Source organism: Cervus elaphus, chromosome 26 (genome assembly GCF_910594005.1).
Source record: "Cervus elaphus chromosome 26, mCerEla1.1, whole genome shotgun sequence".
Lineage (NCBI taxonomy): Eukaryota > Metazoa > Chordata > Mammalia > Artiodactyla > Cervidae > Cervus > Cervus elaphus.
This window is the reverse complement of record NC_057840.1, coordinates 26,785,744-26,808,474: the sequence shown is the minus strand read 5'-3', so window position 1 is coordinate 26,808,474 and position 22,731 is coordinate 26,785,744. Positions and strand designations below refer to the sequence as shown.

At 39.3% G+C, this 22,731-nt stretch overlaps 1 protein-coding gene across 5 annotated transcripts in view; it reads left to right on the top strand.

Annotated features, from left to right (window-relative positions):
• The window catches only part of HIVEP2 (HIVEP zinc finger 2), a 206,146-nt gene that overhangs the window by 105,406 nt on the left and 78,009 nt on the right, over positions 1 to 22,731 (top strand). For all 5 annotated transcript variants that reach the window (XM_043888406.1, XM_043888403.1, XM_043888404.1 and 2 more), the window contains one exon: positions 9,459 to 9,571. The gene's annotated coding sequence lies outside the window, so the exon portion shown is untranslated. The remainder of the gene's footprint in view (positions 1 to 9,458; positions 9,572 to 22,731) is intronic.

Sequence of the window (22,731 nt, the reverse complement as noted above, 5' to 3'; positions counted from 1 at the left end):
AAATAAACCTCATCGCCAGCCATTATTTATTTGTTTGTAATAAGTTTTGTCCTGTTCCAAGTACTTTTGTTTGTTTTCATAAATTCTTTTTCTAATGAGAATGTATTACATTTTCAGCAGCCAAGTATGAAAAAGATTATTAGCTCTTTTTTTTTTTTGCAGTAGATGGGGAGTGCTGCTTTCACGATCCCTGACCTAGTTAGGGGAGGACACCTGAAAGGGTTCAGAATAGAAAGAGGAAGAGATTTGTAGAAGATAAACCTCGTGATCTTATTAGGGCATGTCCGTTTGCCTTGTACTTAATGTTTTGCAGCCATTCATGGTTAACAGTCTCATAGTAATCTCTGTTTTTTTGTCCTTATGAGTGTATGCATATGTGGGTTAGGGTGGGGGATTAGGTAACCACTGGTGCATCCTGAACGTGTGTGTGTGTGTGTGTGTGTGTGTGTGTGTGTGCACGCTCAGATGCTCAGTCATGTCTGACTCTTTGCGACCCTGTGGACTGTAGCCCACCAGGTCCATGGGATTCTCCAGCAAGAATACTAGATTCAGTTGCCATGCCCTCCTCCAGGGCATCTTCCTGATTCAGGCATCAAATCCAGGGCCTTATTTAGCACAGCAGTAGTGATGAATATATCTTATCATGTTCAAGTTTATAGACTTTGAACTTGGAGAGTTTTGCCATAATCCATTACCTAAATTTCATCTTCCAGCAAGCACAGGGAAGTTTTATAGGACAGAAACATATAGGCACAGTAGTTGTAATTAAACCACAGTCACAGCTTTTAATGTTCACATGAAGTGTAGTATTTGCAAGTAGCCCACCTATCTTTTCTTACTCTTTATGATAAGGTGATAAGGTTGAAGGGCTTCCCATCCCGCTAGTGGTAAACAACCTGCCTGCCAATGCAAGAGATGTAAGAGATGCAGGTTCGATCCTTGGGTTGGGAATATTCCCTGGAGGAGTGCATGGCAACTCACTCCAGTATTCTTGCCTGGAGAATCCCCATGGACAGAAGAGCCTGGCAGGTTACAGTCTATATAGCCTTGCAAAGAGTCGGACTCAACTGAATCGACTTAGCATGCATGCACAATAAGGTTGATAGTGCCAAAGACAGAACTGGAACTTGATGAGAGTGTTGGCCTGCCTTGGGGCTAAAACACACTCTGCTTCTCTTTCAAATGCTTTCTTCCCTCCTACAGCTTACAGGTACCCTTGTCTCCCTACAATTTTCTTCAGTAAAAAAAGTGTAGAGTTCAAATTTCCATGTTTATACTGACCTTTGTAATCCTCTGTTCCTTTTCTGTTGGATCAATATATTCGACCTACTGGGGGTTGGTGAGAAAATCTCTTTAAGGAGATTTTTTTGGAAAAACCCAGAGCCCTCAGATATAATTCATTAATAATTTCATTCTGTTTCTGGGTATGTTTTCTTCCCATTGTCAGCCAGTGTGGGAGAAAAAGGAAGAATATTGCTGGAAGTGGGGGTGTTGTGTGGGTATGTGCCATCCAAAAGTATCTTCTAGGAGAAAAAAGTGTTTATTTTTATAATAAAAGTAGACTCTGAATAACAGGAAACACTCTGAATAACAGAAAACTATTAATTCTATTACAGTGAAAACTTCTATCCTAATGCTGTTAAAATCTTTCATTATTAAAGACATAGATTAATCAAAGGCATACATTACACAAGTATGTGTTTAGTCACTCAGTTGTGTCTGACTCTTTGTGACCCCATGGACTGTAGCCCACCAGGTGCCTCTGTCCATGGAATTCTCCAGGCAAGAACACTGGAGTGAGTTGCCATTCCCTTCTCCCGGGGATCCTTCCAACCCAGTGATCATACCTGGGTCTTCTGCATTATGGTCAGATTCTTACCATGTGAGCTACCAGGGAAGCCCAAATATATATACAAAAATGGTACCTTTGTGCTACCAGGCTTACACCTATCAAATGTCATTAATGACACATGATATTGCCAATGAAGAAAATTTAAGACTACAACAAGATTTCCTGTTGCTTTACTGTCCCAAAACAGCATTGTAAGTCCCAAGTGTACACATTTTAAACAAAGTCAGAAGTTCCCTAAACTTGGTTGAAAATGAATTCTGGTTAAAATTTCTAATGATGATATTTACAGCTGGAAAGCAAGTGATGTAGTTTTCTCTTATGGGAAGTCCAGGCACATAGCTCCCTTCTAGAATTTCCTTTTCTGGTCCCCGACTTTTTCTCTATCCACATCCTCCCAACCGCAGGCTCGACCGAGTCTACCTGGCTCTTTGAAACCCCTTGCCACTATTCCAGCCCTGTCTGATCTCTTCCTGTTTTCAGTTCCTGTTATTCTAGAATCATTACCACACTCTTTAGCATTTATCACTTAATTTTTTAAAAAATCGTTTCTTACGGGTTTCGTATAGAACTTTCCTGGTGGCTCAGACGGTAAAGCGTCTGCCTACAATGTGGGAGACCTGGGATTGATCCTTGGGTTGGGAAGATCCCCTGGAGAAGGAAATGGCAACCCACTCCAGTACTCTTGCCTGGAAAATCCCATGGACAGAGGAGTCCATGGGGTCGCAAAGAGTCGGACACGACTGAGCAACTTCACTTTCTTTCTTATGGGTTAGCTCAGGGCTCATCGTATGCAGTTGGTTATCTCCTCTAACACGTCCCATTGTTAGGTGCCCTGCAAACATTTGTAGTTGTTGATTATTATTTCTGTTGTCTGGCAGTCACTAAGCCATTGTGATTGACTAGAGCCTTGCTTCTTAAAGTATGGACCTCAGGCAAGTGTATCAGCATCTCCTGGGAACTTTAAGAAAGTTGGAGACCTGTAGAATCAGGGTCTGCATTTTAACAAGCTCCCCTGGTGATTCATATGCACCGTCAAGTGTTCATAGCCCTGTTGAAGAAGGTCCCTCTTTCTGGGTGTGGCAGCGTCCCCCATGGTCCTTCAACTAACTTTCCCTTTCTGTCACTGTTGTATTTAGGTATCTGGTTGTAACTGAATAGAAACTGCACACTCTTACTGTAACAATGAGGTTGTAAATATGGTCTTTACATGGAAACTGTAGCATTTAAAAGTGGCCGAAGGGCTCCGTTTACGTGTTCAGGACAGTATTTGTGTTCTGATTCCAGGCAGATGCTAGATCCAAATCATTAAAATTCCTTTAAAGGACCTCTTTTAAAATTCTCAAACTGAGGAGCAAGAAGTATGACTTCCTTTTCCTTAGTTACCTTTTTTTTTTTTTTTTACTTTGCACTTGAAGTGCTTACACCCACTCAGCTTGCTATTTTGAACTCTGGGAAAGAAAATTTGTGGGCATCTTGCAGTCTTTCAGGAAACAAGGCTCAGATTAAATATTTGCCACATTTTCTATGTGTTTTTTCTTCAGGAAAGTGGAGAAGCACATCATTCATGCTTTCACTCAATCTGACACAAAGTGTGACTTTCTAAGTGTGGATGGAAGATGGCTTCTGTCCTTATTTGCCTACCTTCACAAGACAGATGTTTCTGCCTTCTCCCCTCCCATTCCTTCTGTCCGTCCTTCTCCTCCTTTTTCACCATAGTATCTACAGTTCTAAATTTCATAATACATAAGACTTTTCAAGAAGATCTAGGTTTGTTAAGTCAAGGAAGATAGTGTGTGGATTTAATTATGATGTATTAATGTAACGATATAGGGACTATTCTCAGTCAAGTTTACATTTAAAATATTTTATTTAATTTAAGTCATTTACATTTCCCTTGTTTTTTTTTTTCCCCCTCTCTGTTTTAAACCAAACCTATTTCACAGAGAACAGAAATCAGAGATATTGGTCAAGGTGGCGGGACAAGAGGAGGGTATTTGGTAACCTCAGTCATTCAGCTTCATTTTAGATGAACTCAGGGCTTTGTCCTGTAAATATGCAAAGAAAATAAAGTGGTGGCTGGAGCTGTTATTTTGTGGTGCTTGTCTCGTTTACAGACAGGCTATTTTCATTTTTGTTGAGACAATTAAGATGTTTTATTTGAGATAGGACTTAAAATACTTGTCTTGTATTTCATCAGTGTTCACCTGCACGTACAGGGTATTATTCAGGGGACTTTGTGAGGAATTAATGCCGCTTAGTAGCTGGACTTGAGAATGAAATATTTCCAAGCAAGTGAAGTGGAAATGAGGAAAGACACAACAGGAAAAGACATGTAAATGCTTATTGAATATAAAGGTTGAAAGGTAGTAGGTAGAGAGGTGCATATAATATACTATGTTTTTTTTCACATGAGAAAACAAAATATTGAACAGATGTTTATATTTGTGATTCAACACAATTCTTTTCAGACTGTTAATGAGAATTGTTTGGGTATGGCTGAATATGGAGGGTGGAAAATGCACTAAAAGAATATAATCTAGGAAAATAGGTGAGGATTTCTTAACTATATGTGTTCACACAAGGAAATATCAAGTCATATTTGAAAAAAGGAGACTAGGGAATAGAATCTAGGCCTACTGTATATTCAAACATACTATGAAACAGTAACAATAATTAAAATTACCTAATGCACACACACACAAGTTCATGTAATAATGCACATGAAAACTATATTACTCAATGCCAATCACATAACACTTGCTAGGTCTGAACAAACATTCCCTTTTAAATATGTAGATCAAGGTAACAGATAGAGGAAGCCAGAAATGAAGCCATAATAATACAATCTATACATAAAATATAACATACCAACCTTAGTAAGCAGGATTGTGGGAGCCCAGGATTTGTCAAAAATCTTTGAATATATACCTCACACTGAGAATCCAAATACACGCCAGACATATTAACTAGTGAATATCCAAAAATAAACTTATAGGACAATTTGTAGAAAATTAATGTATTTATTATACTGAAGGCCATTTAAATTCATGCAAAAATTAGAACTTAAAAATAATCAAATTATATGAATAGAATTATATTAAATTTTATATTAAAGTTGAAACAGTAAAATTATCTTAAAATATGAGATGAATTATGATTGCCATTAAAATAGAAAGGTAACTCTGAAATGCCATTTTATATTAAATAAATCAAAAAAATTTAATCACATGCCATGGTGAGGAAGTTTGGTGAAAGAGGAATGCTCATATGTTGCTGGTGACTTTATAGGTCATTTCAATCTCTTCACATCCATGTGGCTTTTTTTTGAAGACCATAAAATATTCATGCTAAGTCACTTCAGTCGTGTCCGACTCTGTGCGATCCCACAGATGGCAGCCCACCAGGCTCCCCCGTCCCTGGGATTCTCCAGGCAAGAACAGTGGAGTGGGTTGCCATTTCCTTCTCCAATGCATGAAAGTGAAAAGTGAAAGTGAAGTCGCTCAGTCATGTCCGACTCTTAGCGACCCCATGGACCGCAGCCCACCAGGCTCCTCTGTCCATCGGATTTTCCAGGCAAGAGTACTGGAGTGGGGTGCCATTCATACCCTTTGATTTAATAATCATATTTTGCTAATATTATAAGGAAAACATTGTGTTTCTAGTGTTAAAAGTAAATGAGATATATGTATGGCCGAGTCCCTTCTGTCACCTGAAACTATCACAGCATCATTAATTGGCTATACCTCAATACAAAATGTTTTTGGGGTTAAAAAATAAATAAAAATTTTTTAAAAAAGCAAATGAGAATATTTGAAATACTCCCACATATAGGAATGATTAAGGAAATGGCTAAGTAAGTATGCAAACCCTGATGTCATGTCTGACTCGATAGACATGAGTTTGAGCAAGATCCGGGAGTTGGTGATGAGACAGGAAAGCCTGGCGTGCTGCAGTCCATGGGGTCACAAAGAGTCAGTCACGAATGAGCGACTGAACTGAACTGAACTGATGGAACATTATATGGCTGATGAAAATGTGAACTTTGTGACTTACGTGGAAATAAAGAATATGTTTATGAAATGTTAAATGAAAAATAGAATGCGTAATTATGCATGAGGTGCACGAGAGTGTTTTGAGAGCATCTTCGTGAAAATATGCTTTGTCGTTATTGTTTAGGTGCTAAGTCCTGTTCAATTCTTTTGGGACCCGATGGACAGTAGCCCGCCAGGCTCCTCTGTCAATGGGATTTCCCAGGCGAGAATACTGAAGCGGGTTGCATGGGGGCAAATAAATACTAGATTAGATTTTTTTTTTTTAAATGAATATGATTGTGTTTGTGTGGTAGGATTAAGGGTATTTCTCTGGTTAAAAACATCTTCAATGCTGTTATGTATTTATAAGGAAAAATAATATTTATGACCCAGTAAGGCAGCTGTGTTAATAACCCTGGCTGTCAGGACGCTGCTTTCTAAATGTTATTTTGGAGCTCTGCCAGAATATGCCCAAATATCTTGGGTATGCAAGAGTCTCAACGTATTCTCAGTCTCTCTGTTCTTCTTGGCCAGTTTTTTATTAAGTTTTCAAAGAAGTAGTTTGACTATAACTATGCTCAAGAGGGTGGTGTGACACCTGTGGTATTTGTGGGCCTGTTCTCACTCACTTTGCACCCACTGTCTTCCCTTCCTAAATTGAGAAGCGTCTTTAATGTCATTGGTGCTCAGTAAGCTCCTGGTCAAGATTATTGAACTTTTGCTTATGGAAGGCAAAGAAGCTCTGTGAAGGAAAGGGGAAAATGGTGGAAGAGTAGTCAGGAGACCTCCCTACCGGCTGTGGCCCAGGGCAAGTGTCTGCAGCCTTCTGGGCCTCAGCCTCATCCTCAACGCAAGGAGGATGCTCCAGGACCACCAATCCATAGTGCAGGGCTATGAAGACATTACAGTTCACAAACTTACTCCAAGGTGCCCTTCATTCTCCTCAAGGGTAGTTTTCCGTGCTCCTGAGAGAGTAGTTTACTGTGTTCACTGTGGCAACAGTTTGGACAGCTGAACTGTCCTTGGAGTAGCCTTGTCAATTCAGGGAGCATGGTTCCTGCCTGTTACATGGGGAACCATTCAGCCAGAGAAAGTTGCTCTGATCCAGCATTGTAGGTATGTGGATTTATTACACAAAAATGACTAAACTAGGCCAGTTGGTGACAGGCACAATCAAATATTAGCTAATGATAAATTACTCTATTGTTTAGACCACATACTTGACAGAAATACAAAGTTCAAATGTATTTAGATTTTCTGATGGAGCCCAAATACCTCTGACTGAGGTGGGGTCGTTTTTTTATTTTTGGTCTTGTTTTCCTTTTTTCTTAGTGTGGTAAGGCAGGGTATAAAAACAAAATGAGTGTAAGGAGGTGTAGATTCAACTGTTTTCATCAGGTTACAAAATTATTTTAGGTAGGTACTACCACATGCTGTAAGAATTATAGGGAATCAACCATCATCTCTCATTTGTTAGTCATTTCTAAGGAAATGAACATTTCTAAGGAATATTGTATCGTGGTTTGCAAACATGGGGCTCACTTGTTACACAGGCAACATATCTGTACCTTCTGTGTAAATTACAGCAATCATTTAACTAAATCATCCATACATATAATTAATATATTTTGTACTTACTGCTTTTGAAGCTTGATAGGGAGCACTCATGCTGAAAAATTCCTAAATCATTCAAAATCACTGACCACTCAGATAGTCCTAGTTAGTTTGAAACTAGAGCATACTTGCTATATTGTGAGCAAAAAACCTAAGTAAGATACTGGCTTGGTGGCCAACCACGAAATGATGCAAGAAGTGAAGCAAGAACTATACATAATTTAAGAAAACAATATTTCATCTAAATAATGAACAGAGCGATGGTAAATCTAGACAGTTGTACAGGTCAGTTTCACATTATGCATTGAAGCACCAATGAGGAAAGGATTTTTAGGATCTTCAAGTCATTCTGTATCATGATGGGCAGTGCCCTAGGTTTTTCCTAGAAAGTGACTAACCTAAATCACACTGTTTAGTCCGTATGATAGCACAAAACCATTGTGTAAGGACTCAGAGATGATAGGAAGCTAGCTGCTGAACATTGTTTAAAAGCACCTTTGTAACTAACTGTTTCATAAAGGGCCTGGAAAAGTACCAAAATATTTCACAGCTCTTAGATACTCAATGTGAAAATTATGTGCATTGTACCATTTTGCATTTCATTGTTTAGGTACTCTATTTGTTGGTCCAGTGTAATTAAAATAACCAAACTATTTGACATTTATCTTGTCATGGTTATGGCAAGAACCCTAGAATAATAATTAAGGCTATTTATCACCATTGATGAGGACCATATCCAAATGAGTTTCCTAGATGACTATTTCTTGAATAGCAGCAAGACTAGCATCTAGACATTGGTTGTCTTGGAAGTGAAAACATATTTCCCATGGCTACTGGGGATTTCTACTTAGTATTATTATTACTATTTGTCTTCTCCATTAGCAGGAACAATTTTGTTTTGTTTTGTTGGAGCATCTACCTTCAAATAGTGGGTAACAAATCTATTTAAACCTTTTTTTTTTTTTTAACAACTGAGGTAACTCAATTTTTCTGTTAACAATATGTGCAGTGGGACTCGGAGAGGGACAGTATGTGGTTAATTCCAAATTGCATTATAATTATATATTTATGACCTTGCAGTAGGTTTTAACTTTCACTAGAATATAGTTGTGTCTTATGTCCTAGAGCTTTAAAGTTACTTAATCTACCCTGGGGGGACCTGATTCAGAAGTAGCTAGAAGCTGTCCAATTTTCTCACTCTTCTGCCCAGCCTCCCAGATTCCCATTTATCTTAGGTTCTCGTCAGTTGAGATATAGCTTTGCCTTCTCTCAAAGTTTCTCTTGACGCTAAAATAGCAAGTTAATATTGAGCTTCAGAAAATACACATCTATGGATAAGATGAACAGAATTAACTGGTATTACTTATGAACCATAATTAAACTATTTATGGGTCTTTAGTAAACACTTTCTGTGGGAGACAAGGTATAACAGTCTAAGAATGATTTTTAAATTTATGCTAGTGGATTCTCCCAAATGATCTATCTGGGTATTCATTTATATTCCTCAAGAGAGATTGCCTATAAGTAGGACTTACCTGCTCTAAAGAACTGCAACCTCCACATTTTCATTGCATCAGTAAATTAATAAGAATCAATGAATAGAATTCCGAAGTAGGCAGTTACATCTTTTCCTCATCTCTAATTTTACATACCCTAACTGACATTATATAGTCATCACTCCCGTGTGCCAATCAGTAATGAAAATAAACTCTTCTGCTCTCACACATTGTTATTTTATTGCTTTTTCTGTGCCTGAACGTTCTTTTTATTTTGAAACTGGAAAATTTAATCTAGTTGCCAGATGCTTTTGTTGCCTTACAGTTTCAAGTAGCACAGTAACTTAGAATATATAATAATAATCATCTTGCTTTGATTTCCATGTTACTAATATATAGATCATATAATGCTCCTCTGGTTTAAATGCTATCCTTTGTTGTGTTTTTTTTCTCTTTCCTCAATAGGTGGAGTCTTTGAAGTTTTTAAAAGACAACAGTAATCGAATCTACTTGAAAAATTAAGTGAATTGATTTGTTTGGAACACTCTTTGACCGATTCTTTAACATTTAGCCACTGGGTAAGTTGAGTCAAGTATTTTCTATGTGGTTTGATTTCAAAATTATTGGAATGATCTCTCAAGACACATATTAAGCTTTATGTGAAATTCTGATGCTCATAATTTGAGGCCCTCAAAACCTGTGAAAGAGGTCTGGGATGCTCTCGAACTGAACCTCACCACATCAGCAGAACTATCCTGATGAGAAAGATGAGAAGATTAGAAAATGTTGTCATTTATAGTTTGAAACCAGATCCTTTGGTTTACTGTTCTAATGATTGTGTGCTTGTTGCAGTCTGCGGTAATGTGAGAACATCAGGTTTTACTTTTAGTGAGATATTATGTACTGTATAGTGTCAGATTCAGATCTAAGGTATCAGGCGGCAGTGTCCAACCCTTTGGGCTCCAGGGACTGGTTTGGTGGAAGACAGTGTTTACAGACTGAGGGCAGGGGGTGGTGGTTTCAGGATGATTCAAGAGCAGTAGGGTTTGAGCTCCTGTGAGAATTCAGTGCTGGTACTCATCTGACAGGATGCAGGGCTTAGGCGGTAATGCTAGTGATGGCGAGCAGCTATAAATACAGACGAAGCTTCGCTCACTTGCCTGCCCTCCACACACCTCCTGCCGTGTGGCCCGGGGATGGGGGGAGGGTGGTTGGGGTCCCCTGCTACAAGGAACATTTTCCCGACCCAGGGGTTGAAACTGTGTCTTCTGCATTGGCAGGCAGATTCTTTACTACTGCACCACCTGGGAAGCCCCTGAGTAAATTAGTAACTCTCCTCATTCTCATTTTGCAGAAGGCTTGGTTTCTGTGATAAGAATAGCAATTTGAAGGGCTTGCTTAATACAGCTTCTTTGTTGCACTGTGTTACTTCCGAATGCTCTTAAGGTACAGAATTCTTAACCAGGAAGAGTTTAGGCTTTTAGCAAATTTTGGGGCTGCCAAGCCAAAATTTAGTGGGAATAGGACTTTGGTTACTGTTAAGATGTCAGTATAGTAAAGCCTGCTCTGTCAAACAGATTTTTAAAGTCAGAAACCTAAACAATACTGGTTTTAGGGTTTGGTAATTTTTGTTTTAACCAGGCAAATGCTTACTTCCTTATACAGTAACAGAAAACGTGGAAAAATTTTTGTATTCCTAGTCCAGGTCACAAGATTTGAGTTTCTGAAATTCTATGTTTTATTCATGATTCTAAATTGTGCAGCTTGTTACTTAATTTTCCTCTGGATAAACTGAAGGTATTTAAAAATCTGTTGAATGATGGTAAATGAGAACAAAGTGTCTAACCATTCAGGGAACAGACTTAAAAACCAAACTAACAGTGTCTGCTTTACCTGTGGGCATCTTCAGATGTGATGGGTCAGATGGTTTTTCAGAGATACTGTCGAGTATGGTATAGGCATTGCTAACAATTGCTGTAGCTTTGTCTAGAATAATCTTCCTTTGGCAACGTCCCTGGAACTTTATTTGTTTGTATAGCTTTTGAGCATCCAGTGAGTGCAGAGATATTAAGTATGGAAACCCAGGGAACCTTTTGATGTGGCCTGAATGGGTTCATGGACCCAAGATTCATCTGTGACCAGTAATTTTTACTGTTATGGGCACGTGGTACTTTGGGAAATTTTTTAGGGTAACTCAGTGGACATGAATTTGAGCAAACTCTGGGAGATGGTGGAGGACAGGGGAGCCTTTCATGGGGTCACAGAGTCAGACACAAGTTAGTGACTGAACACCAACAACAAAGCAGATGAAAAACCCCTCAGGAAGAGAAATGGTAAAGAAGTTTCAAAAGCAAAACCTTAATTTCTTCAGTAGCCATGATGGAAGATGAAAATTGATACTCTGAACTACTCACTTAAATGTCTTTGTCTGCCACATTTCATTTTCCATCTGCTCACAGGGATTGACTTATACAATTATTCCCCAAGTACCCCAGAGTATAATGGTTAAATTTGGTTGGTGGGACCTAATTTAAATTATGTTTAGGAAACTGTTCTGTAAGTGCTTCGTGAGAATGGATGTTGGCCTTCCTGCTTATCTCACTATGAATTCTGAGCACCTTTGGTTAAGTCAGTCACTGTGTTTTAAAATAATTTTTCTTTTGAGTTACATAAGGACACAACTCAATTCATGAGGTTACATGAGGATTAAACTCTTGGCAGGTGGTAGAGACTCAGTAACTTGTAGTAATAATAACAATGGTGATTCACCGTGGTTAAGTCACAATCATGGTTTAAACGTAACAGTAATTGTATTTTATTAATCACATGACTGATTCTTTAGCCTGTCATTGTGGACATAGCTCATAGAGATGAGTACTTCTTCTCCATTAAACCAAATACTTGTTGAAATACTCCATAAAAACAAATACTTGTTTTGGTAAGAAACACATCATATGAAACTGGCCAGCTTTTTTCATGCCGTATGTGACATCATCAGCAAGTTGTCAATCACTTTATCTGTGAGCCTGGTCTTGTCCATTGACTCAAGCAATGATTTTTTTTTCAAATAATAAATTTTTAAAATGTGTCCATTTCCCCCCACTCCAAATTGCTAGTAATAGAAAACAGGGCAAATAAAAAGGGAAAGTTTGCATGATAAAATTTTACATGATAAAAAAAGAAAACTGTCATCATTAGGATCCTTTTATGGTATTTTTTGTAAAAAGATAAGAAATACAAATTACTTTATAATAATATGACTTTTCATGTCCTGCCATTGTCCTGCAAGTAGCCAGTGCTTTTGACTGATCTTGACCTTATTCATTTTCAGGTACTAGTAGCTGAACTATATAGACCTTTAAATCAAGTGCACAGAGTTATATGCTCTCATTGCATTGAATGCAGTTTTTTCAGAATTATGTAAGTAGTATGTCTTCTTTAAGCTGAGGAAAGATAAGACGGAGGGTGCAAATTGTTAGCATTCACCAGGTGTTATGCAGAGTCAGGTTTTTTGCTATAGCTGCTTCATCTCTGAAAAGTAAGAATAAAGGATTCTATATTCATTTGAGAAAATCGGATTTCAGAGAAGTAATTAATTTGTTGAGAATTCCATAGTTATGATAGTAATTTTAAGAGTCAGAAGTTTATCAAAATCTTACTTTGAATTAGAAAATCCAAACTATGTAATTCCATTTCCTGTAGAAATTGCTGTATTTTCTGATTTCCCCAGACTCGGTTTTCATCCATCCATCTGCTCCTTTATATGTTTTTATAGTTATTTTTGTCATTACTTATACCAATATGGAAAATAAAACGGAAGATTTTTAATCCATTTTATTTAGACACATTTTTCTTGGTGGCTCAGTTGGTAAAGAATCTGCTTGCAATGCAGGAGACCTGGGTTTGATCCCTGGATTGGATTGATCCTTTGGAGTAGGAAATGGCTACCCACGCCAGTATTCTTGCCTGGAAAATTGCATGGACAGAGGAGTCTGGTTGGCTACAGTCGATGGGGTCGCAGAGGGTCGTACATGACTGAGCGTGCATGCATATGCGTAAAGATTTGATGAAGTTTCAAATAAGTTTTGCTCTCTGTTCTCTGTGGTTTGATATAGCTTTTCCTGCTGTTACATATAATGCGGAGCAAACTTCATTGTGTTGTGACCTTCAAAATATTTACTTTAAATAGGGCCATTTTCATAGGTTTTTCAGATGCCGACAATTCTTCTGTTGGATCCTTTATGTTTTAAGTCAGCTGAAGAGAGTTTTACTAAACCAATATGAGACCTATGGATTTATAAGCTCTTCCACAGATTGTGATTTGTTTGGTCATTACAGTCTGTGTGAATGGAGCCCATTACTGTTAGCTTCTCGGGCTACAGGATTTCACTTTTTCAAAATTATCTTTTAACCTTTTGTGTAAAATTTCACTCTTCCTGCTTTGTTTTTCGAGCACGTCACTGGACTATGCCTAGATTCATTCATACATTCCCTTACCCTTCATTTTTTCATCATCAGCAAGATTAATTAAACTAGTAGTCTGAGCAGAGTACATTTTGTTCCTTGAACCTTCTGTAGCCATTTGAAGAACTGACTGAGGGTTGATTTTCTATCATTTCGTGGTACTCTCTCCTGCCTCTCCTTCCTGCCGCTTCCTTTAGCTTGCAGTGTAGGATGGCTGTGTGTGGCAGGACCCCTTCTCTTTTATTGGCCATGGAGAACCTGCACGATGGAACTGACTAATCATATGCCTTGTATCTAGGGTAACCTGAATAATTATTTGCGTAATGCTTTACAGTCTGCCAATGGCTTCCACGTTGGATGCTCTCACTTAAATCAAGAACTGTTGTGTGGCTACTCCTTACATTTAATTTTGTGTGTAAGGAAACGGAGGCTCTGGGGGTTGCAGTGGAATGATTTGCTCCAAGTCACAGCATTAGAGAGTCATAGGAGCAGGACTCAGCCCTGGTTCTCCCAACTGCAGACAGCATGTCATTCAATGCCAGGCCACCAGTCTGGTTGGCTGTGCTGTGCTGTGTGCTGGGCGTGTTCAAATACAAGAGCTTCATTGATATCATCTGTATATTCTGTTTAGCATGAAACATGTGAGTAGACGCCGTATTGGAGTTTGGGGGAAGAACCAGATCTCACAGCTTTAAGGAATCTTGAAGGCAATGCACCTTTACTTCCTTGATGATACTGTGAAATTCACCAATCACTCCCTTGCTCTGAGAATCTCACAGATTCCAGGCAGCATCCCTGCAGATCAAGAATGGCTTTTGGAATTCTGGTTCTCTTGGCAGTTATAGTTTCCACTGTGAATGACTAGATTGGGTGTTGGAGAGCATCACCCACTAGGGAGATCTTCATGCTTTATCTGTTCTCTCTGAAACTCCTTGTTGTTGTTGTTTGGTCATTCAGTGGTGTCCTACTCTTTTGCCATCCCATGGACTCTAGCCCATCAGGCTCCTCTGCCCATGGGGTTTCCCAGGCAAGAATATTGGAGTGGGTTGCCATTTCCTTCTCTAAGGGATCTTCCCAACCCAGGGATTGAAACTGCATCTCCTAATTCTCCTGCATTTCAGGCAGATTCTTTACTGCTGAACCAGCTGAGAAACCCTGGAGTCCCATTAATCCTTTGTATTCTTCTCCTGTCATGTTTTTGTATATATTTTTGTCTTTGCACTTTTTCGTAAAGTGATTCCTGTAGGATTTTTTATCACACCTGCCGCTCTGTAAGCTGCTTGAAGGGAAAGACTGCACCTTTATTTCATTGGTGTCCTCTTCAGTCTTGAAGATAGTGGTTGGAAAAAAACTAATAGATATTCCATAAATAAGTGTTGAATTTAATGAAAGCATTTGATTATGAGCTTTCATCTCGGATTCATTTTGGGAGCTTCAAATTGGTACCTGGGCACAGATTTAATTTTAATCATAGTAGGGAGATGAATTAGCAAGTCTTTGTGTGTGTGAGTTGCTCAGTCATGTCTGACTCTTTGCGACACCACGGCTGTAGCTTGCCAGACTCCTCTGTCATAGGATTCTCCAGGCAAGAATACTGGAGTGGGTTGCCATGCCCTTCTCCAGGGGATCTTCCCCAGCCAGGGATCGAACCTGGGTCTCCCTCATTTCAGGCAGATTCTTTACCATATGAGCCACCAGGAAAGCCCCTGAGCAGAGCCATAAACATATTTATATGCTTTGTAGGTGATCTTTTCAAATGCAAAAAAAATTGTCTTGAAGTAAAATAACAACACCCCCCACCACCCCCCTGCAAACAAAACAAAACTCCATACATTCTTCTACAAAGGTGCTTTATTGTCCCTGTCTTGACCATGAGAACAAAAATAATTGATCTCTGTGAAGACTTAATGAGATAAAATAGCAGTGGGCTCTGTTTGGAGGCTTCCTAGAAGGTACAGGTGTAGCTGTGCTGTGAGTGTGGAGCATGGCTGTCACAGGCTTAGCACTAAGGATGCCCATTCAACTTGGCCTGCGTTGCTGGGAAGCCCCTGAAAGTTTTTGAGCCAAAGAGTGATGTCATCAGAGCTGCACTTTGGGAAACTGAATCGGGCTGGATTGTGTTGGATGGCGTGGGGGTAGAGGTGAGGGTGGGGTGAGTGGATGCAAGAGTCCCTGAAAGCCTCTTAGGAGGCACTTAACATTAATTCACACAAGAAGCTGTCACCTCCTGTTATGCCCTTTCCCTCGCCTCCCACACGTACATCACAGATGAAAGCACTGTTAAGAAAACCTTAGTGAACACTTAAATCCCAAGTTCAAGGAATTCTCTCTTTTTTATTGTATCAAAGTATAGTTGATTTACAATATTGCCTTCATTTTGGGTGTACAGCATAGTGATTCAGTGTTTTTATTTTTATAGATTACACTCCATCCATCATGGCTATACTATCCTGCGCTGGAATTCTGACTTAACTTCCCCCAGTCTTTTCCTTAGCTTCTCACTTCTTGATTCTGCATCCTCATGCCTTTGTGGCTACTTTCAGCTCAAAGTATTTCCCTTAAGACTCTGCTGATGCCTCCACAAGTGACTACTTCTGAGAATTGTCCCTGGATTCCATACACCCAATGCCTGAGGGCACAGTGCCTAGACCTGTCCTATGAAAATTTGACAGTTGTACCCAAAGCACCTTCTTCGATCTGACTTTGTGCAGTGGAGGGTCAGATAGGTGTTGAGGGCCTGACTTGCAGTGACAGCAATACGGGTTGACAGGAAACAGACAAGATGAAAGAGAATGTGCAGGAGGCCCATATAGGGCTGCCTGATTGGATGTAGGAGGTGTGTGTGTGTGTGTGCACATGTGCTTCTGGGGGCGGGGAGCAGGAGGAAGCTGTCAGTGATGACACCGGGCTTTGAGAGTTTGAATAGGATTTTTAATAGAAAAAGGGAAGTGAATCCAGAAGCTGGCTTGGGCTGTAGGATGATGAATTTGTGTACCAGTTGAGTTTGAGATAAAAGTAGATAAAAAGCATGTATTTTCTACTACTTGACTTCTTTTTTCCCACGAGGATTTATAGCTGGAAACAGGAAATCATTGGAAGACTTGAGTCTTCTTCCTCTTTTTGCTGTTCTTCCAGCTCCTTAAATGTTTCCCAAGAGCTCAGGATGGTTTTAGGTTTTCTCAACCTTACCCCTGCCAAAATCCCCCACAAATTCACCTCTCCAAGAACATGTGTGCTTGTCAGAGTACTCACAGCAGCCAGAAGTGTGTCTTTCAGCCTCCTAAAATAAAAACATTTGGGAAAAATATAGCTGTCCTCTCCTTTTGACAAGCATGAACATTGTCACCTTACGACTTGCTGAAATAGCTCAGCAAAGGAACACTTTTGTGCAGGCTGGAAAATCAAGGGAATGCAAAAACACGGGCACTTCCTCTTTCCTTTGCTATGAGGCATAACGGAGACAGTCTAGTTCAGGGAAGCAGGGGCATTTTTACTTGAGCACTAAACTCGAAGAATTGTATTAGCCATTTGAATCAGTATGTATTAGCCTTTCAAATCAAAAGTCGTTCTCTAAATTGGTGGTATTTCTAACAATAACATCCTTAGGCTCTTAAATTTGGCGGTAGCAGAGAGCCAGCTGGTCCCAGTGTAATCCACTCCCATCCCCATCCACTGAGGAGTTTCTGAATTTCAGCAGAGATATTCTTGATTCAATCAGTTTAAAAGCATATAATGATCCTGTAATTATAATTTGTCATTTACCTTGTGTACTAATGATTAAAGCAAACATTTAATAACCAAAGGGCAGTAAATATATTTTAGATCTTGAGCCATAAAAAGATTTCCATTAACAGAATGTTTTTTGCACAAATAAATTATTCATTGACTGTAGCAGAGCTTGAGCCTGTCATCAGCCTTAAGTGGAAATTTTGAGAACACCAATCATCACAGACGCCAACACTAAGTTGGCTTGAGCCTCCATCCTTCTTACATGGAACCTGAACTTTTTTGGCTATTTATAAGAGCTTTAATTTGGTTAAATTCAATGAATATTTATGGCATTTCTGCCATATGCAATTCAGTGTTCTGGTGGTTGGAGGACTACAATGATGAGTAAGTCTGCATTTTAGTCTTTAAGTTGCTTGTACACCTAAAAGAGGGACAAAATTGGTACATACATGACTTGGATATAAGAAGGCTTAAATAGCAACCTCAGAAATGTATAAATAAAATTTGTTGCAAATTCAGGGGAGAAAGAAATCACATGCATTTTCTCATGGGAACGGGGAGGGAAGGGTTTGGAGATCAGGAAGTGTTCCCTGAGGAAGGCCTTTAAGATGGGCAGGGTTTTGACAGATGGAGAGAATTATAACCACATAGGCAAAGAGTTGGGATGTATAATGTGGATGTCACTGGAATGAAAAGTACCTTGGTATGTTTGGAACATAACATTGGTAAGTGAAGAGGAGACATGAAAGAAGAGGAAAGAGAGGTACCTAGAGATTTAGGGAGTATAGAAGGCTTTCAGTGAGTAATTAGCACATCAGTTTGGTAGACATTAAAGAACCACTTTTGAGCTAAGGAGTGATGTGATTGGATTATATTTTTGAAATATACCTCACCTCGTAAGTAAGAGGTAGAAAACCTGGAGGTCAACAAATTAAAGAGCCATTGAAATTGTCTCCATGAGAGATAATACATTTCTGAACTAAGTTGGTGGTAATAGGAATACAAAGGAGGGCACAGATGAGAGCGATGATACAATTATTTGTCTACAGGTTTGGCACATGATTGCCTACATGACGGGTAGAAAAGAGGAAGGAGTTTAAAATTCCATTCAACAACTTTAGGCAGTTTTTGAATCCAGTCAACATTTGTGGAAAACCAAAGTCATGTGCAAGACATTGTACTCTGTGCTAGAGTTGTGTAGTAAGGAAAATGAGAAAGCTCCTGTCTCTGAATGGCTGAAAATTTGGTTGGGGATATAAATGTGCTCAACCAAAATCCAAAGCAGATCATGATTAGTGTGATCACAGGAGATATGAGAGAGTGGTACTTGTGTTAATTTTGATGCTGGAAAAGTGGAGAAACATCTAGGGGAGAGGACACTTGGGCCTGGAAGATCCGGAAGAGGAATCCAAAATATTTTCGGTCTCAGAAACATAGTGGGAAAAACTAAGAGAGCCAAGTATGAAAGAAGCTGAGGGGGGAGATCCTTACAGGTAGAGGAGCTCTTACTTATTGCCCCTGGGATGTCAGATTCTGAGCTGGGAGCTCTGTGTTTAAGGAAGGAGCGTCCCACACTGCTCAGTGATGCGGAGCAGTAACAATGTTATCTAAGGAAGGGCCCCTGCATTCAGCAATTTAAGGATTAGGAGTGGTTTTTTGAAGAGGTTTCAGTTGGATAGAGATTAGCCTGGTGGCTCAGATGGTACAGAATCCGCTTGCAATGCAGGAGACCTGGGTTCAATCCGTGGGTTGGGAAGATGCCCTGGAGAAGGAAATGGCTCCCCACTCCAGTATTCTTGCCTGGAGAATCCCATGGACAGAGGAGTCTGATGCGCTACATACAGTCCATGGTCTCTTAAAGAGTCGGACATGACTGAGTGACTAACTCGGTTGAGTAGGGAAGGAAATACTCTAAAGGTTATTCCTAGTTTTGAAGCCCCAGTACTTTGGCCACCTGATGGGAAGAGCTGACTCATTGGAAAAGACCCTGAAGCTGGGAAAGATTGAGGGCAAGAGGAGATGGGAACAGCAGAGGAAGAGATGGTTAGATAGTATCACAGACTCAATGGACATGAGTTTGAGCAAACTCCAGGAGAAAGCAAAGGACAGGGAAGCCTGGCGTGCTGCTGTCCATAGGGTCTCAGAGAGTTGGACATGACTGAGCGACTGAACATCAACAGCAATCTTGAAGATAGAAGTAAACTCTAGACTGAGCTTTCCTCAGTGATTTATCCTTGACGGGTCAAGTTTACAGAAACAGTAGATCTGATTGCGCCAGGTGGTCTTCGAGGTACCCCCTCGAGAATGTGTTTGTTCTGAGCAGTTTAGTTGCTCAGTCGTTTCGACCCTTTGCAACCCCACGGACTATAGCTGGCCAGGCTCTGTCCATGGGATTCTCCAGGCAAGAATACTAGAGTGGGTTGCCATCCCCTTCTCCAGGGGATCTTCCCGACCCCGGGATGGAACCTGGGTCTTCCACACTGCAGGCAGATTCCTTACCATCTGAGCCACCTACTCCTGAGAAGTCTTTGCTCATTGTACATTGCAAGCGTCTTGAATTCCTAGATGATTTTCTCACAGGTTGGAGATTTCAACACTGACTCCCAGCCTCCCTCTTTCTCACTTCCTCCTTCCCACCCCTTCCCTTTAAGCACCCAGCTGGTTAGGGTGCGCATATTTGCCACACCCTTGGCCCAAGGTCAGGGAAGTCCTCGGGCTTTCCTTGGCGCTTTTCCCAAGTGGAAGGAGATTTCGACAGAGAACAATCCAGGGAAGTGCACGCACACATAGACACATACGCACACACACCAGTTCTTTTCCTGTCCTTCAAGATATTCATATGCCAGTAAACAGACAAAACAGACCGTCACTTACAGGCACGTTGTGTCACATTCATCCTGAGAAAACAGGGCAGGGATGCAGTCATCTAGTAGGAGGTAATGGGGACAGCATTTAGGAACAGTGATAGAACTTAGAGAAAAAAATTAAAGGAGTAACACATTACTATAGAATGTGAAGGGATGGCATTGTGTCAAGGTTATATTTAGTGGACTTTTAAAACATCAATTAATACAGTAAATTGAACACAATAAAAGAATTTTCGCAGAGGCGCTCATATTACTACAGAGGGGAATTTTAAATTGCATCAGGCCACCCTGTAATTTGAAAGGAACGAAAGGAGAGAATTTAAAAGGAGTCGTAGAGTTGAGCAAGACGCAATTGCTTCTTTACCCCTCAGATGGTGTGTGTTAATTATCACTCATTCATTCATTTATCCATTCACCCACTTGATCACTAAATCAATAAACATTTACCAATTTCCTATCGTGTCTTGAGCTGAGTGCTAGGAAATATAACTGAGCAGAGGGGGAAGAATGTAACATTTTAAATACAGTACATCCTTCTTATGGGAAACTAGGCAATAGAAGTTTTCCCTGTTTTATTAATATTAGTGTGTATTAGTCACTCAGTCGTGTCTGACTCTTTGTGACCGACCCCATGGACTGTAGCCCACCAGGCACCTCTGTCCATGGGATTCTCCAGGCAAGAATACTGGAGCAGGTTGCCATTTCCTTCTTCAGGGATCTTCCCAACCCAGGGATCAAACCTGGGTCTCCTGCATTGCAGGCGGATGCTTTACCGTCTGAGCCTCTAGGGAATCCCACCGCTTGATAGAAGCACATTTATGAGGTGAGTATTATATACTCCTGATTTTACTGCTCAAAGCTGACTTTCTGCCATTGCAAATCCTAAAATGGGTTCAACTTGCTAAAATACAGTAATCCAGCTTTATTAGATGAATGGTTATGGGACTCGTCAGAACTTCTAGAGAAACTGTTACGTGTTCTCATCAGACTTTACCTACTACAGGAAAATTGGACTTTCTTTTCCTTAAGAATTCAGTCAGCAGGATGATTAATCAGGCGGCTTTTCCTCTGTTTTATCAGAAGCCTTGGGCTAGACAGGGTCAATAAGCTTTTTTGTGTCTCCATAGAAATGTCCTCAGGGAATTCCTCCAAACGTAGGGTCACTATCTGCCTTCTGAGACTCGACAAGATCTTTGCAACCAGCAGTCACTGAGTCTGACTTAGACTGGTCTCCTCAGGCACAGTAAACTTGAGAATGTTAGTGATATGTTCCTTGCCAGCTAATTCTTTCTCTTTTTACTCTTTTTTATTACCCCTTCTTGCCTTATTTTAATAATTTTCTGCTCTTTTTCCAACTGGCAACTGTAGCTAATAGGTTTGTGTCTGGCAGGACTTGTTTTAATATCAGCTTGGTGATGCGTAAGAAAACAAGACCGTCATTTTCAGTATATATTCATGTTTTGAGGTCAGATATAGCATGGTGTCATGTTTTAAGTCTATTTTAAATGGTCAAAAATTTAAGGTGAACTAAGAAACCTGTGGCACTTTTGTCCCAGAACTCTTAATCTTGAGTTCTTTTGTTTCCAAGTAAAATAAAAAATATATATGTGTCATATTTCCTTAAATGGCAATAATTTTCATTATAAGCGGCAGCAATTTTTTATTACGTCAAAACAAAATTTTGAGTTTTTGCAGTTGATGAACATATTAACATAGATTTTTACAGAGATACTAAAATATTGTAATTAAACTATGTTAACTTGAAAGTTTTATTATACATACTTTAAGAATGCACTAACCCAAATTTGGAAGTATTTATTGACAAAAATAAAATGTTTATGTGGATTTCTTTTATTCTACAGAGAGAGAAAACAATTTCACTTTGGTATTATTTTCTAAATAGTATGCATTTATGCCTGCCTATACTGTTTTCTAAATCCGTGGCCATGGAGAGGACAGGAACTGGTCTGATGTGTGTACCTAGATCACTCATTCATTCACTCATTTATTCATTCATCCAGGATAGGGATGGATGGATGTTGATCAGTGACTAATATTTTCCATTTCAATAAATGCAAGTAAAGTAAATGTTTTTAACTGGAAAATATAGTATTAATGGAGAGTGGGGAATTACATGTCACACTCTAGGTTGTTGTAAGTGGATGGAAAACTGCCATCTGGTCAGGAAATACATAACAGCATCATTTTAATAAATTATTGATTAATTAAGTATGAAATTCTCTTTGATCATCTACAGGTAAAAGGGGTGTATTCTTTTCAAAATATCTAGAACTGTATACGTGCTTTTAAATTTATGTGCTGTGAACTTTTGCCAGTGGCAGGAACAAGACTTGAAATACTTAGTTATCAAGAAATTTTCTGCTATATTAAAAAAAAAAGAACATTAAAAGAATTAGAAAGATAAATATGTACCTGGTCCAGAGTCAATACTCAATAAATATATGTTATATAGAAAAAAAAAAGAAATTTTCTGCTAGTTACAGTAGAAGAGTTCAGAGCCCTCATCTAAGCTTTTATTCTTAAGCTGTTTAAACATATACCTAATGGAAATTTATCCTTAAGAATTTTATGATAAGACATTTTGTTTTACAGTTAGCTACAGATATTAAAAATTTTCTATATCAGACATTTTATATTTGTATTTTTTGACACAAATA